The sequence below is a fragment of the Heteronotia binoei genome, chromosome 5, assembly GCF_032191835.1.
Source record: "Heteronotia binoei isolate CCM8104 ecotype False Entrance Well chromosome 5, APGP_CSIRO_Hbin_v1, whole genome shotgun sequence".
Lineage (NCBI taxonomy): Eukaryota > Metazoa > Chordata > Lepidosauria > Squamata > Gekkonidae > Heteronotia > Heteronotia binoei.
In genome coordinates this window covers 19,269,689-19,285,810 of record NC_083227.1, presented here as the reverse complement: position 1 = coordinate 19,285,810, position 16,122 = coordinate 19,269,689, and the positions used below count along the sequence as shown (strand labels likewise).

At 46.8% G+C, this 16,122-nt stretch overlaps 1 pseudogene; it reads right to left on the bottom strand.

Annotated features, from left to right (window-relative positions):
- Positions 1-3,290: 3,290 nt before the first annotated feature.
- LOC132571794 (tripartite motif-containing protein 10-like) lies at positions 3,291-13,534 on the bottom strand (annotated as a pseudogene).
- Between the last annotated feature and the right edge of the window lie 2,588 nt (positions 13,535-16,122).

Here is a 16,122-nt window from a genome sequence, read left to right as displayed (position 1 = left end):
AGGCAGACAGGCATGCAGGCAAATAGATTGGGGGGAGGGAAGGGTAGAAAGAAAGCAACTTTAAATGCATTCCCCAAGTTTTTGTCTGACTTGGCTTGGATAAGTGATTTAAACAGAGAAATGCCTTCTCCTAGCCAGCTGATGGAGTGGTGGGGGCTTCAAGAGCCATACAATGTGTGTGACACAGTCACATATGGCTCCTGAGCCACAGTTTGGCCACCCCTAGATTATATATTAGTATGACCATCTGTGCTGAGAGCCAGTGCATTGCACAAGGTGGTAGGACTTGAACTGATGGGGCCTGGGTTCAAATTCCTGCTCAGATATAAGATTCCCCGCCTCTTGCGGGGGGGGGGGGCTGAATATCTGTGGACTGGATGTCATTATGCCCTCCCACACACACACACACTTGGTCCCTCCCCTCCCCAGACCTCCCCCTCCCCAGCTCTGCCCCCAAACTCTCTGGGGTGAAGCTCACTCGCTCTGGGCCTGACTTCCCTCTCAGGGTCACAGTGAGGATAAAGCAGGAGCTCCCAGTTCCTTGGAGAAACAAAGGAGAGCAAGATGGCTGTGTGGATGTTGAAGGGCCTAGAATGGTTTGAAAAGAGACACAAAAGCAACCGGAAGAGAAACCTTAATGCAAGCAGAGGCCAGCAGGAGCCTGGCTACGCAAATCCACCCCTGGATTCTTCTGTCCAACTGCAGAGTTGTGGATGGATCAAGTCTGTAAATGACAGCACTGTCTGGGACTTCTCTGGCAGTTATGAAACGGCTTCCCACCTCCCAAAAAACAAACAATTAAAGCAGCAGCGTTTTCAACACAACATAACTTTATAGTAAGCATAACATCTTCTCAGTCTCCGGTATAACTGAAAAATAAGTGCTATAAGTGCAGCAACCTGGATAGGGACAGGACCTTCAGAAAAGTCAGGCTGAACACAGGCAAGATCGAACCGTTGGTGCCCATTAAAGAAAAGCGGAAGTCCCCAACAGTAACCGAAACAAACAGTCCTCAGGGTCAAAGAAGGCTCACCACGAATCTGCTGCCGATTCTGGTCATAAATCGACCCAGGCCACTATTAGGTTTCTTCTCACGAAAGGGGGACATTTTATACCAGTTGCATTAAAACTCTACTTGGCCAAAACAATACCCCAACTCACTTACGGAACTAGGTTGGGTCCATCCTTATCAAGCTTTGATCCCCTTGAAAAAATTCAGTCCAAATTCTTGAGAGCCATTTTCCACTTTCCAACCTGCGTTTCCAATGCGGTACTACGCTTGGAAACTGGCTTGCTAAGGATAGAGGCTAGGGTGAGCCTGCTTTCAATCACCACTTGGCTCAATCTCAGCCATTGCCCCACGAATATCACATTGTTGATTTTAAAGGATAGATATTGTTCTTCTTGGGTTAGAGCCATCCATCAGAAATTGTCTACGCTTGGCTTTTCACCTGAATCTCTCCAGATAATGGCCCTGGATCAAGCCAGGGCCATAGTCAAACAGAGACTACAAGATATTGAGAGACAGAATGATATTGCCAAGGTCCCGGATTATCTAGCTCCCCCTCTATGGCCCGTTGCAATATCTTTCCTTCAGCAGTCGTTGAGGGCCACTTTAGAAAGGTGCCTATGGCTCGCAGTTGTGGAAGCAAGAAAAAATACCAGAGAAAATGGGTTTGGATTATAAAAGTTATGTCATGGAGTGAAATGGACAAATTAACAAGAATATTAAGAGACTATGATTTAGAATATTAAGAGACTATGATTTAGAAGTTTTTAAGATGGAGTGGAAGAAGTTCAGAAGATACGTAGAAAAAGAGTGGAAAATAAAAGGACACTGGACAATCTTTGATAATGATTAAGTTTTTAAACAAGAGTATAACTTTTGGTTCATTAATAGTTAAGGGTACCTTTAATATTTGTTTTTCTTTAAGTAAATAACACTGGCGGGGGTCAAGTAACGGGGGGAGGGGTGGGGGAAAAGTAAGATATGGGGCAGATAAATTTTTCTTTCTTAAGTTGTAAGATATATAGATTTGCTACCATATGTTACCAATAAAAATTGTTTATACAAAAGAAAAGAAAAGAAAAGAAAAGAAAGGTGCCTAAGGCTGAGCGGCTTTGTCCTTGTGGTGCAGATAACGACTGACCATGTTTTGTTGGTTGAAATGATTGACCATGTTTTGTTTGGGTGTGGCCTATACCCTGGCATATGAGCCAGGTACATTTATTCTTTGTTGGAGGGATGTCTCGGGTTTTCTGATTTCAAAATCAGAAATACGCTGTTATCAGGTTTTAACCCCCAATTCACAATTAATTGTGCCAAATTTATGGCGGCAGCTAGGAGAATTCGTGAGGATTATGTAAAGAAGGGGTCTAGAACTGACTGTTTTTTGAATATTTCCAAGCTTGTATTTTATCTTTTCTTAAATGCCTGAGTACTTTGTATACCATCACAAATGCTACTGAAACTGATATAAATACAGAGACCATTCATAATGTTGCCAAATTTTGTTCCCATGCAATCAACTTGCATTTTATGGTTCTTACAAGTTAATGTCGAGGTAACAGATTGTATTTTTAACCAGTGTATTCTAGTTAATATTTTTCTGGAGCTGTATAATTTTTAAATTTTTTATTATATGCACTATATTTATTAAGCTAGAAGATGTTTGACCACTATTGTATTATCTGTCATATCTCATCATTCATACTAATGTCCTATATTTTATTTTCGCATTTATTTTTTAAATATCTTACGTTTCACCTATTTAGGTCCATCTTGGTTTTTACAATTTTTATGTGGTTGTTGTTGGCCTGCATTGTGCTGTGTATTTGGTCATGGACCGTAATAAAGCAAACTGAAACTGAGTAACCGAAACATGCAGGGCCTCTTCTTCCTTCCTCTGTAGGCTCTGTGACGGAACCGGCCCGATTCTGCCTTCAGACCCGGTCCTGTCAGCTCCCTATTGAGTCGCCAACTCCTGGAGGGAGCTATTTCTCCTCCTGCCCCTTGGGCTCGCTGCCACCACCTGCTCAGTCTAGGGGTTCAGATTGAGAGGAACAGGACTCCCAATCCCCCTCTCCAGCTATGAGGCTAGGCCTCAAGGTCCTCTGCCACCCTGCACTTGGGTTTCACAGAGACCTCAGCACTTCTTTGGGGCACCCCTGGAGGATTGGCACCTTATCCAACTGCATGCCTTCCCCCTTCCCCGGGGCCCCCTTCTCAACACAGCGGGGTCTAGAGCGGTTGGGGATCTATGTGGTACAGAGATTGACTGCCAGCATTCAAACAGTAAAAATATATTTATTTAAAAGAGAAAAAGAAAAGAAAAGAAGAACAAAACAAAAACAGTTGCATTTAAAAAGTTAGCACAGCACAGCACCCGTACAGCAAACAGCATGACAAACAAAATGTGGTTTTAAACGCGTCCTCCTGTCCCTGGTCTAAACACGCCCTGCCTTTTTGGATGACTTACTTGGTCTGACTGCCTGGGGGCCTTTTCTCTTGAATAGGCCGCATGCACAGGCAGGAGCCCCCACACTGGCAACCTCTTCCTTCGAGCTGCAGCTGAGAACTGAAAACTCTTCCTCCAAACTCACATGCAGAGAACAAAAGAACTTCCTGTCTCTCTAGGAGACTTTCCCCCTAGCGTTGTTGGTTTGGCTCTGGAAGGGAGGGGGGAGTGAGGAGAAGGCTAGGCCCAAGCCTGCTTCGCAGTTTCATGTTTTCCCTCCCAATGAAGCTCCAACCTGGATTAAAATGGCGTTTCTCCACAGGCTCTGTAGCAATTCCTCTCTTGTGCTTGAGGAGAACGAAGGCTGGAGAGATGGCCGGGGGGGGGGGGGTCTGTTCAGAGCTCTCCTGCATCTTGTACAATGGGAAAGGCATTACTGTCAGTTTAAGAAGATACGAAGGGGGGGAAAGGAATGTTGGGAAATGGAGGGGGAAATGTCTCCATTTTACCCGTCAGTTTGGTGGCTGGAGACAGGAGTGGGGTTGCCAGCTTCCAGGTGGGGCCTGGAGATCTCCCACTTTTACAACTGATCTCCAGCTGGCAGAGATCAGTCCCCCTGGAGAAAATGGCTGCTTTGGACCATGGACGCTATGGGACTGTACCATGCTGAGTCCCCTCCCCTCCCCAAACCCCGCCCTCTCCCAGATCTACCTCCCAAAGTTTCCAGGTGTTTTCCAACACAGACCTGGCAAACCTATACAGGAGAGGTCTTTACAGGTATGGAGAAATAATATTCCCGATGGTCCTGGTGTCAAGAAAAAGTCCTATGAAGATATTTTGAGGCGGCCTTTTTTATGCACCCTAAAGAAGGGCAGGAGGGTCTCTCCATGGAAGGAGGCTCCAGAGAACTCGTAGAGAAGGGCTGCTCGGTCAGCATCAAAAAAGGCCACTCGACCCCCAGCATAGTTCAGGCACACTCGGATCCTCTTCAGCTCCCCACTCACAGTCAGGGGAGGGTGAGCTTTTATACCAACCCTGTGCATCCCTCCCCACTTCCCCACAGCCCACATCCCTTCCTCAGGAATAAAAGTGAGTTCTCCCTTCCTCCTCACAGACTTTCTGGCCACCCCCACAGCCCAGCTTTCCTCACTTCCCACAAGGATTTCCCAGAAATGGCGGCCTCCTGTGAATCCCTCACAGCCCAGCACAGCATTATAGTTCTCAAATCTCTCCGGACTGGTGGGCAGAGTTTGAGCTTTTTCTCCCATTTGCACGCTTTTCTGACCCTCAGACAGGATGAGCCATGGATGGGCCGTGTCTGGATCCAGAGTCACATTTGCTGTTGAGGGAAAATGAGGAGACAAGAAGTGAAACGGCATCAGCTGGGGGATTTCACCCACTGGCCTGTTCGGCTTCCTTCTCCTGCCAGTCATGGCCTCCTCCCACCTCTGCCACCCTCTCCTTGGTCATCAGGCTCTCCTGCCTGCTCCTGCCCTTCTAAAAGGCAGAGCTGTCTTCCCACATGCTTCAGAAGGCAGACAATGTGCACAACAAGCACCCACAGGGACACAATCTATTTCCTCCCGTATCCCATCCTGAAAAGAGAACTATGAAGAAGAGAAAAAAAAACAATGGCAATTTCAGTCATAGGCTTCTTTGGTTAGAAATCGCACACAAGAACAGAAGATTTGTCTCCCTTATCATGAATCTTCCTTCTTGCTGGTCCTGGGGTAGGGCAGTCTCTACTTCTGGGAGAAGCTCATTCCTGGAGACCGGGAGAGTCCAGAACCTTGCAATTCTGGGAGGGGACGGGCTTCGCTCCCAGGCCCCAGTCTGGCCCCGAAGCAGCACAACTCCCTCTCCAAATGATCAAACATGAAATCAGACCTCCAATAAAATGGTCCAAAAAAACCTCCAACCGACCACACAGAGAACAGGGTGAAGAACTCAAAAGAGACGCCCACCAGTTCAGGAAACTGAAATTGAGGCAAAGAAGCCCCATAGAGTCAATACAGCACACCTACTCTGGCTCAAGTGCCTTCTGAGAAAGGGAATTCACCCCCTTGGATGGGAAGAGACTGCCCTACTCTAGGACCACTGACAAGGGAGATGCACAGTGAGACAACTCTTCCATTCTCCAGTGGTCCGGGGTGGGGAAGTCTCCACATCTGGCACATAAGACAGCAGCATGCCTCAGAGAGGGGAAGAATCTCAGACTCTAGCCTGAAAAGGTATGCTCCAGGACCATTTTCTTCCAAAAGCAGTCCCAGCTGAGCCCATTTTGTCAATCCTGTAATGCCTGGTGAATGAGTGGAACAATTTCCAGGCTGCAGCCCTACAGACCACCTCTAAGGAAAAATAATAATAATATTTTATTTATATCCCGCCCTCCCTGCCGAGGCAGGCTCAGGGCGGCTAACAACATGTCCATATAGTAATTTATACAAAACTTTAAAATCAACATTAGGGAAGGACCAGATAATGCTGAGGTTTCTGCCCCTCTGAGGGAGTGGGCTGTAACACCCAAAGGGGGATCCAGTCCCCTGGACTTATATGCCGGGAAAATGCAGCCTCTGACCCATCTGCTAGTGGTGGATGTGGAGACCTTACGGCTTAAGGAACATTCCCTAAAAGGGAATCAAATCTATTGGAAACAAACAATTAAAAGCCTCCAAAAGTGAGGGAAAGAAATGCTCACCATAGGACAGGGTCAGGGATATAGTGGCCACAGAGGCTGGGAAAATCTGGATTCTCCCACCCACATAGCAGCTGCCCAAACTTCACTGCAATCCTTTCCAAAACTCCAGTGGAAACTTGGTTTAAGTAAGCTGGGAAAACCCAGAAGGTGCCTGAATGCAATGGAGAAGCGGCGGAAAACCTGCTACACATTGAACAAGGGCAGAGCTAGAATTGACAGAAATATCCTTGGTACTTAATTCAAATTGCTCCCACCCCCAACTGCTACAAAAATTAATGCCTGTTCTGGTATCCGCAGTGGAAATTTTAAAAGAATTGCAATATTACCAGTTAGAACTTCTTCTGGACTGGAGTTACCAACATGGAGCTATTGAACATCAGGCATGATCTACCCTGGGCTGGCAAACCTGATGCCCCACCTTTGGCAGGAGAATAGAGAGACTTTTCTTATGGAACTCAGTCAACCTGTTGTCCAGCAACCATTCTCCCATCATTTAAATATGGCGGCAGGTTTCATCCCCTCAACCTTTTCTTTCACCCTTACCAACATCCTCAGAACAAGAAGGAACTGGCTGTGGCAGGGAGCATAAGATTCTGAGGAACGAAACAAGAGCATTCAGTTGTGTTATCTCTGAGAACACCAAGTGGGAGAACACAAATTGTTAGGTGAAGCTTTTTAGTTTAGAAATAATTGATCAGTTTATGAAGAAAAATGTACCTTTCTGCGGATGAAGTCCAGAATCCAGAGTGTCTGAGGAAGCAAAGGAATGGAAAGTGAGCAGCAGGCCCTTCTTGTGACAAAAATACCAGCTAATAATACTGTTTTCTTTTGGGGAGGGGAGGGGCATGATACAGCCCAATGTTGTCAAACTGCAGAAGCTAAGCTGAGTACTTGGATCGACCAAAGAAGACGCTGCAGAGGAAGAAAACAGCAAACACTGGTCTTTATCAGCTCTTGGTGGGGGTTGCCAGAAGTCATTTGTGACTTGATGGCACACAGGTACATATCTCTTCTGAGTTACAGCTTCAGGGTCAAGTAGAGACTATCTTGGGGGTGGGGGATTGTGTACAAATATTCAGATTTGTGTTCACAAGTGACTGGAGTTGAGATTCATGTCATAGAAAGTATGCTAAGGACTGCAGCCAAGGGTCCAAATTGGCTAAATTTAGGATGCTTCTAGACAGAGGCTCCGCAGCACATACTGAGCTGAGTTACACTCTTCAGACTCACTGATTTCAATGGGCTTCGAAGGGTATGACTCTACTTTAAAACCAGTCTGTCCCTTTGAGACCATTCCGTGGGCTCTGCTACGACATATTCAAACAAACACAAACATCCAATCAAAGGGATCAGTTTTGAGAAGTCTGATTTGGTCACAGACACATTGCAGAGAGAAGGGGGGGTGGTGTCCCTGAGACTGATCCAGCGGCTGTTTCATTAAAAATAGATGCCCTAAAGAGCAGCCTCCCTCCCTGTCATTTTAGGTGCTTGTTTCACCATCTACCTCACCAAGAGCCCTTGCGTGGCTGCAGTAATGATTAGAGATCAACAACATAATATAATTTCGAGAAGTCCATGTAATGCAATTCTGAGCTGAAGTTATGGCAGAATTTTGATCAGAAAACTTTCCATGGTGAACTAAAATGGCCTTCTGAACTGATACATAAACTCCCCAGATTCCATAGCCAGCCTGGAACATACTAAAACACATCTGGCCCACTCTAATGTCCAGTCTGAAACTCCAGCAGTGTTTCTTCATTACCTTTGAGTTGCTTCTTGATGCCCTCCAAAAGGAAATTTAAATCTGAGAAGTCCCAGATGTGCCACTTCAGTGCAAGTGGAATAGCCACTGGATTCTCAAACGACTCCTTGTCTTCATACCTGGAGAAAATCCCATTAGGGTACCATCCATCCCATTCAGAATCTCCCTCCCTCCCCTCCGCCCCAAGTGGGTCAGAGAAGCAGAGGAAGGAACTGGCAGAAAGCCAAGAGAAACAGGCTGATGCTGAAAGCACTGGAAGGTGGGCGGGCCCTTGAAGAGGAACGCACAGCTCCTGCTTTCTTAAGAACTGGCTACACTAACCCTATTGGTTACTGTGACCAGAACTACTCAGTACTCATTACATTTATTATAATAAAGACAGGTAAATCAAAGATTACGTATCATAGACAGACACACAAAAGGGTAAAGTCCTTTCTCTGAAAAAATTCCTAAATGATGGTCCAGATTCCAGTGTGGACTTCAATACCATGAGGTAAGTTGCAATTTCTTGAATCTCATGAAAGGTATCATTAGGATGCTCTGTATTCTCAGTGCTGGGGGGGGGGCAACAGTGGGAGGGCTTCTAGTGTCCTGGCCCAACTGGTGGACCTTCTGATGGTACTTGGGTTTTTTGGCCGCTGAGTGACACAGAGTGTTGGATTGGATGGGCCATTGGCCTGATCCAACAGGGCTTCTCTTATGTTTTTATGTCTGGGACAGTGATGCTCTGTATTCTTGGTGGTTCTTTGGGGGGGGGGGCAAAGTGGGAGGGTTTCTAGTGTCCTGGCCCTACTGGTGAACTTTTTGATGGCACCTGGAGTTTTTGGCCACTGTGTGACACAGAGTGTTGGACTGGATGGGCCACTGGCCTGATCCAACATGGCTTCTCTTATGTTCTTATAGTCTTCACAAGCTGCCCAGTTCAATCCCAGGATTAAGAAGGTTAATGTTAAAGATCCACTTACCTCTGCAATGTGCTTCTGACATCCTAAAGAAAGAAGGCAGAGGGTGAGAAGAAGAGAGAGAGACCTTCAGAGTAGGGTGTGTTGTGTTCCCCTTGTGGACTTTCCCCCTTTTCTCTGCAGCCTTACAACATGGTTCAGCGATGAAAGGAAAGAGAGGAGAGAGGGTCTGTCTGGGCATAAGTGCCATCACATCTGCACAGACATGCTAGACAGACAGCAGTGCCCAGAACAGCTGTGTGGATGCTGTTCCTGTAACCATATGCCGTTGCCACTGCGTGTCGGTGTGCATTTTATATATAAGTGACATTCCCCACACCACACCGACCCTAGACATCCTCCTTTTAAAATGGGTTGTGAAAAGTCTTGCATGTGACCCTCCTTCCTGGTTGGTGGTGTTGTGAAAGAGTTTCCCAGCAACCATGGGGTTCCTCAGACTGTTGGTTGAAACACAAACACACTTTGGCTTCCAGTGGCTGCAGTCTAACAGGGAGGGGCAGGGGGCTGTGGGGGAATGTATTTCCAGGGAGTGTTGTTTTGCAGTCTGCCCCTGGCTGGAGGTGGAAAGGGACAGAGGGGAAAGTGGCCCTGGTGCAGAGCTGAAAACTTGCTAGCGACATAAACTGGGCTGGTTTGCTTTTGCTTTTCTGCTAAACAGAGGGGATTTGGAGCCATCCTTCTCCCCAAGGGGACTCTGCCTGTTTCTGCCACACTCTCACCTGCAGGAGATCACTGGCCGGCTGCTGGCATTTCTCCTCCATCTCCCGGATGAGGCTTTCCAGAGAAGAGAGCTCCTCAGAGATTCTGGCCAGTTGCCGATCCCTGTTTCTCACCACCTTTTTCTCCACCTCTTCCATCTGGGCCAGCAAAAAATTCTCTTGTTTCTCCAGAATTCTGTGCAGTTTCCTGAACTTGGCTACTGTCTCTTGTTTCTCTTCTTTGGTTTATTTCTGAGATGGAAAGAGAAGAAAAGCAGGCCAACGTCAGGAACACAGCTGGTCTCTGCAGTGGGAAGAGACCCTTGAGGAGGCTCCTATCCCGGAGGGGTTCTTTCAGCCACAGAGGATCCAGTCTGCAGCAGAAAACCCAGAAAGTAGAAGGGGCTTCTTGAGTCCATTTGTTCCCTCACTAAAACAGCCTCCACAGGTTGACTTCCCCAGTTCCCATCGGGGGATGAGACATGATGGTTGAGTAGAAACACCACAGGGGGCAAAAGTGCTCAGAAGCCCCCTCCCCTCGCTTGGTCTCTTAACCTTAACTGCAGCTTCCCTGGCTGCATTGTGGGCAAGAGAAATTTGTGGGGGGGCAGGAATGTACATACTACTGAATATCCCAAGTTTGCCCCCCCTAGAATCAGCAGTGGCTGAACCGCACTTTCAGTTGGCCTTAACCCAGCCCTGCATTAGACCCTCCTGAGGTCTCAGTCTCCCTCCCCAAATCTCCAGGAGTTTCCCAACCTGGATCTGGCAAACCTACCCCCCCATCCCCCACTGGTGGCCAGGGGAGACCCGGCAACCGTCCTTCTAAATTGAAAGTGGGGGCAGCCTCGTAGGTTGATTTTTCTGCTATTTAGACTTACGAGCAAGATTTGACTTTCCTTCTCCACATCTCCTTTATACACCACAATTCTCTTTCTCTCCTTCTTCAGAACCTCCAGACGGTTGCAGAATTGATCCTGGGGAGAGGGGGGATCACAGTTGAAATGTGTTCTTTTAAAGGTTTACTCCATGCTCTTCCCTCCTGGCCACCATTGCACATTTATTTAAATTCATATATATAACCATGTTAGTTAAAAAAAAATCAAATTCCAGCATGCTATTCCATCAGGAGAGCCTGTGTGCAGTAACACTTAAAGTGCTGGACTAAGATCTGGGAAATCCAGGTTTGAACCCCCAGTCCTGCCATGGAAGCTCGCTGGGTGACCTTGGGCTAGTCTCATGACTCTCAGCCTACCCCTGACCTGGTTAGTCCCAGGATAGCCTGATAAGCAGGGCCGACCTAGAGGCAGGCAGTGGCAGGCAAACCACCTCCCAACCTCTCTTGCCTTGAAAAGCTTACAGGGTGTCCATAAGCCAGCTATGACCTGACAGCAAAACAAACTTCTGTCACGCCACTCGTGTTCTGAGCAGGCACTTGGGTGGGCTTCTGATCTCCATTTTGAAACCCAAGACCTGACAATCTCAGACATTTACAAGACATTTTTGAGAGCTAGGAGTCTGCCTTTGTACTAATTTTAACTAGCTAGCCAAAGCATCACACATCTTTAAACAAATGAAGGGCCCAATGTAATACCCTTTCTGATGTGACTCATCATACTGGATGTTAAGAAGCACACTATGCCCAAAGAAGGTGCCCCCGTCCTTCACAGTTTCTAAAGGACTATGTCAGACCAGATCATCTCTGCAGTAGAAACTGAAGGGAGGGGCCACAATTCTGCAAGCCTAGTAGAACCAAAGCGATGTACAGAGTACCCAGCAGTACTAGTGCAATCAGAGTGCCCAGCAGAACCCAGTGCCATTGTGGCAATGCAAGCTGATGTCAAGCACAGAATCGCAGTCCAAGAAGGGGGGATGGAACCTCAGCAGCACTAGTGCAAATGTGCCCAGCAAACCCAGTGCCATTCATAATATCAGCATAAGTTTTCCACTACATTGCTCTTAAATACATTCTGTCGCCAAACAGGATAGGGATGAAAAGGTCTTGAGGTCAAGAAGTGAAAATAAAGGGGGAGGGGAACATGGAAAAATTAGGTGAAGGGAGATGGAAAACATGAATGAGAAGTGTGTGGAAAGGGGAGGGGGGTTGTTTATCTTACTGCATGTCATGGGCTCTGACAAGGGGACTGCCCAGGCAGAGCCGACAGGGTTAGCAGACCCAACGGAGCCGACAACTGAACCCTCTCACAACTTGATTGATTCATTGCCACTGCCCGCAGGGTTCTCAACACCTGGCTGTACAGCTGACGAGGACCAACAACAGGTAGACACACATCCCAGTTCACCACCTTGCCTTGCTCGAGTACGGGAAAGGCTCTGTCAGGACTTAGCGATCTGAAGGAAAGAGGCCAAACTGCGGGCAAGACGTTCACTCAGCCCAGAGTTTTAGCAAACGGCAGGCTGGCCCCGTTGCCTGCTAACTGGAAACAGCAGCAGCGGGCTATCTAAGCTCCTGCTTCGAGTTGCATGCTCTGTGGAAGCAACAAGTCCCTCCGGTGACTTGCGACTACTCCAGCTCCCGTTCCTTGGCTCTGTTCCTGCTCTGACTTCCCAGTTTCCTGACTTCTGGATTGTACGATCCTGCTTTCAGACTGCAATTCGGACTCAGCTACTGGTTCCTTCAACGCTCCTCTGGCTCTGACTTGGACTGGACTCGGACTTCCCCCTTGCCTGCTCTCCAGCGTGTGACACTGCAATACCAGAACTGCTGCTTTGCAAGATCTGGCTGAGCTGGGTGCAAGGAAAGGAAGAGCTAAAAACTAGGCTATTGGAGAAAATGAGCTGCAGGCTGGCTACACATGGGCCTCCACAGAGACCAATGCATCAAGAGGCCTCTCCTGTAAATACAGTGCCCTCATATTCTCACACACATGAGGCCAGACAGGCTGGCCATTTGTGGAAGGGAAGTACTCTATAGATTAAGTTTCTTTCTCTTCTTTTGACTGCAACCTGAATGTGGATCTACTTGAATAAATGTAAGTTTACTTTTTTTAACCATATACTTCTTGGGAGATGTATTTACTGCACTCTGCATCCCGTTCTATGTCTGGGCAAACTCTCCTACATTAACCAAATATCCCCATAATGAGTACCCCTAATATCTAGCAGTTGCCTTTTCCCTCGCTCCACCCATTTTTATTCATCCTTTGACTATTATTCCCTCCCTCTGCCTTTCCTCCTCTAAAACGTCAAACAAATCTTTGAGTCTTCTTGTCGCTATATCCTGTTGCTCTGCAAAGACTGGCATGGAAAAGTGTACCCTACTAAGCAGAGTAAATAATATATAACTTTGAGCAATAAAACCACCTTGATTAAACAGAAAAAGTGGGTTGGTCTTAATTTTGTTCTCAGTATGGCCCAAACACTCATCATAAAAAGGAGAAAAACCCACAATTGGTATCTTCAATCTCCTTACAGTCGGAAGCACCAGCACTGGAGGGAGAGCTCCTCTTCCGCTATGCTGGGAGGAAAGTGCATCTTCTCCAGAGAATGACGGAATTCCACCAGCAAGGATCCAGATGAGTTCCTACCTTGTATTTCTGAGCAGCCACTTCCAGGGGAACTATTGTGTGTCCTTTGTGTTCTGAGAGTCGCTCACAGACAACACACACCAATTTTTCATCCTGTTTGCAGAAGAAGTGGAGTTTTTCCTGGTGTCTCAAGCAAACACCTTTTCTTGAACTTTGTGGCACCAGTTTAATTTTTTCAACTAGGTTTGCCAGCTGCCAGTTTCGGCGGAAAGCCCCTTTCTGAAACTTGAATTTGCAGACAGGACACTCCAAGTCTCCCCGAGTCTCCCATTTCTCACAGTAGTCAGTGATGCAGGCCTGGCAGAAGCTGTGCCCACAGCCCAGGACCACGGGGTCCATAAGGAACTCCAGGCAGATGGGGCAGTTGGCCTCCTGCTCTATCTCTGTGGATGGTGGAGCTGAGGCCATGAGGGCTGGATTCTCAGTGGCTTGGGTGATAGGAAAGGCAGCAGCTTGTCAGATCTGTAAAAGGGCAGCATAAGAACAAGAACATAAGAGAAGCCATGTTGGATCAGGCCAATGGCCCCTCCAGTCCAACACTCTGTGTCACACAGTGGCAAAAAAACCAAACCCAGGTGCCATCAGGAGGTCCATCGGTGGGGCCAGAACACTAGAAAACCTCCCAACTGTTGTTCCCCCCAAGTACCAAGAATACAGAGCATCCCTGCCCCAGACAGAGAGTTCCAACAATACACTGTGGCTAATAGCCACTGATGGACCTCTGCTCCATATGTTTATCCAATTCCCTCTTCAAGCTATGTATGTTTGTAGCTGGCACTACCTCCTGTGGCAGTGAATTCCATGTGTTAATCACCCTTATAAGAACATAAGAGAACAGGAATGACCTAGAAAGAAGCCTTTGCATTTTAGTCTATTGCCATGTTGGGTTTGTTTTTAAATAGGTTTTATTGTTACTGCTGACACTATGTAAGTTGCCCACTGCCTAAAGAGTCTGAAAGTTGAGACCAGTGTTCCCTCTAAGCTGAGTGAGTGTGAGCTAGCTCACAGTTTTTCAGACCTCCGGCTCACACATTTTTCTCTTAGCTCAGAAAAAATGGTCCCAGAGCAAACCAATTTATGCAGTAGATAAATCAATTGCTCACAACTTTAACATCAGTAGCTTACAAAATTGAATATTTGCTCACAAGACTCCACAGCTGGTTGCATAAAAAGGTAAAGGTAGTCCCCTGGGTAAACACCAGTCGTTTTTGACTCTGGGGTGAATAGTATCACAACGTTTTCATGGCAAACTTTTTTAATGGGGTAGCTTGCAATTGCCTTCCCCAGTCATCTACACTCCCCCCACCCAGCAAGCTGGGAACTCATTTGACTGACCTCGGAAGGATGGAAGGCTGAGTCAACCTTGAGCCGGCTACCTGAACCAGCTTCCACCAGGATCGAACTCAGGGCATGAGCAGAACTTAAAACTTCAGTAGTGCAGCTTTACCGCTCTGCACCATGGGGCTGCTTTCCTGGTGGCAAACACATCTTTAAACAAATGAAGGGTCCATGTAATATCCTTTCTGATGTGACTCAGACTTCCTGGAACTTTATTCCCCGGGAGAGCCACCTGGCCACGCTTTCAGCTCATTTTTGCTGGCAGGTAAAGAACTTCCTGTGCCAAAGAGGTTTCCTACAACCAGAAACTGCTGGCTGCCAGGAGCCTTTTCAGAAGCAGGTAGACATTGCTGTGGATTTTAGCTATATCAAGATTTTAGTCTGTTTTTATTTATCACACAATGTTCTTTTAATTTAGCAACTTAAGGGTTGTTGTTTTTTAAATTAATACCTAAGCTGTTCATTAATGAAAAAAGAACATGCATCTTACAATATAGACAAAAACTTCCATGAAATCTAGCAGAAAACTCACAAAATCTATATCTCTACAAAAAATAAAATCTTAATGGCAGTTCAGCACTTCTTCCCTTGATTCTGTTGTAGGAAACAACCCATGCCAGCATCTTATTAAAGGAAACCACCATTGAATAAACCATTTCTGTACCTCTGTCTTCTTTACATAGTCTTCTTAAAGCATTCCTGTCTTGGCTATTACCATAATAAACCAAATTTTGCATAACTAGAACTCAAACTTGGCAGATTGCTGCTTCCAATTTTTAGCAAGGAGCATTCTGGCTGCCAGTGTGGAGTAGTGGTTATAAGTAGCACACTCTAATCTGGAGTACCGAGTTTGAGTCTCCACTACTCCTCCACATGAAGCTTGCTGGGTGACCTTGGGCTAGTCACAGCTCTCTCAGCCCCTCCCATCTCACAATATGTGCCTGTTCTGGGGAAACTAAGGGAAAAGTGATTGTAAGCAGCTTTGAGGCTCCTTTGGGTAAAGGAAAGTGGGGTATAAAAACAAACTCTTCTTGTTCATCTTTACAAGTAAATGCCACAGGGCATACTACTGGTTTTTAGGCAACACAGTGTGGCTAGTCTAACAAAACATTAGAAATTGCAATGGTTCTGGATCAACCGCTGCATACATTCCATTCTGAATATTTTCCCAACACTTTCTAGCAATGTGGCAGTCCTACCACATATAGGAAAGTGCCCGTTCTCATATCTTAGGCACATACCTGGCTTGACACAAGTTTTTGTTAATTCATTAGGATGCTATCCTCCAAGTGGGACCTGGGCTGCCTTGGAATGACAGCTCACCTCCAGCTACAGAGATCAGTTCCCCTGGAGAAAATGAGGTTCCTGTCCTCCCCAGGCTCCACCCCCAAATCTCTGGGAATTTCTTAACCTTGAGCTTGCATCCCCACCCCCACCCCTGCCAGTGACCTGGGAGAACCTGGCAATGCAATCTGAGGCATACTTGTGATGAAGCAGCAGGAGCATCTTATAGGACATTTATGGAAGCCTACGAGATGGTGGTGAAGGCTGCAAAGAAAGATTTCTCTGTGGCCTCCATTGCATCTGCAAGCTCTTGCCTGGCCCTGGAGAGCCAGTTTGGTGTAGTGGTTAAGTGCGCGGACTCTTATCTGGGAGAA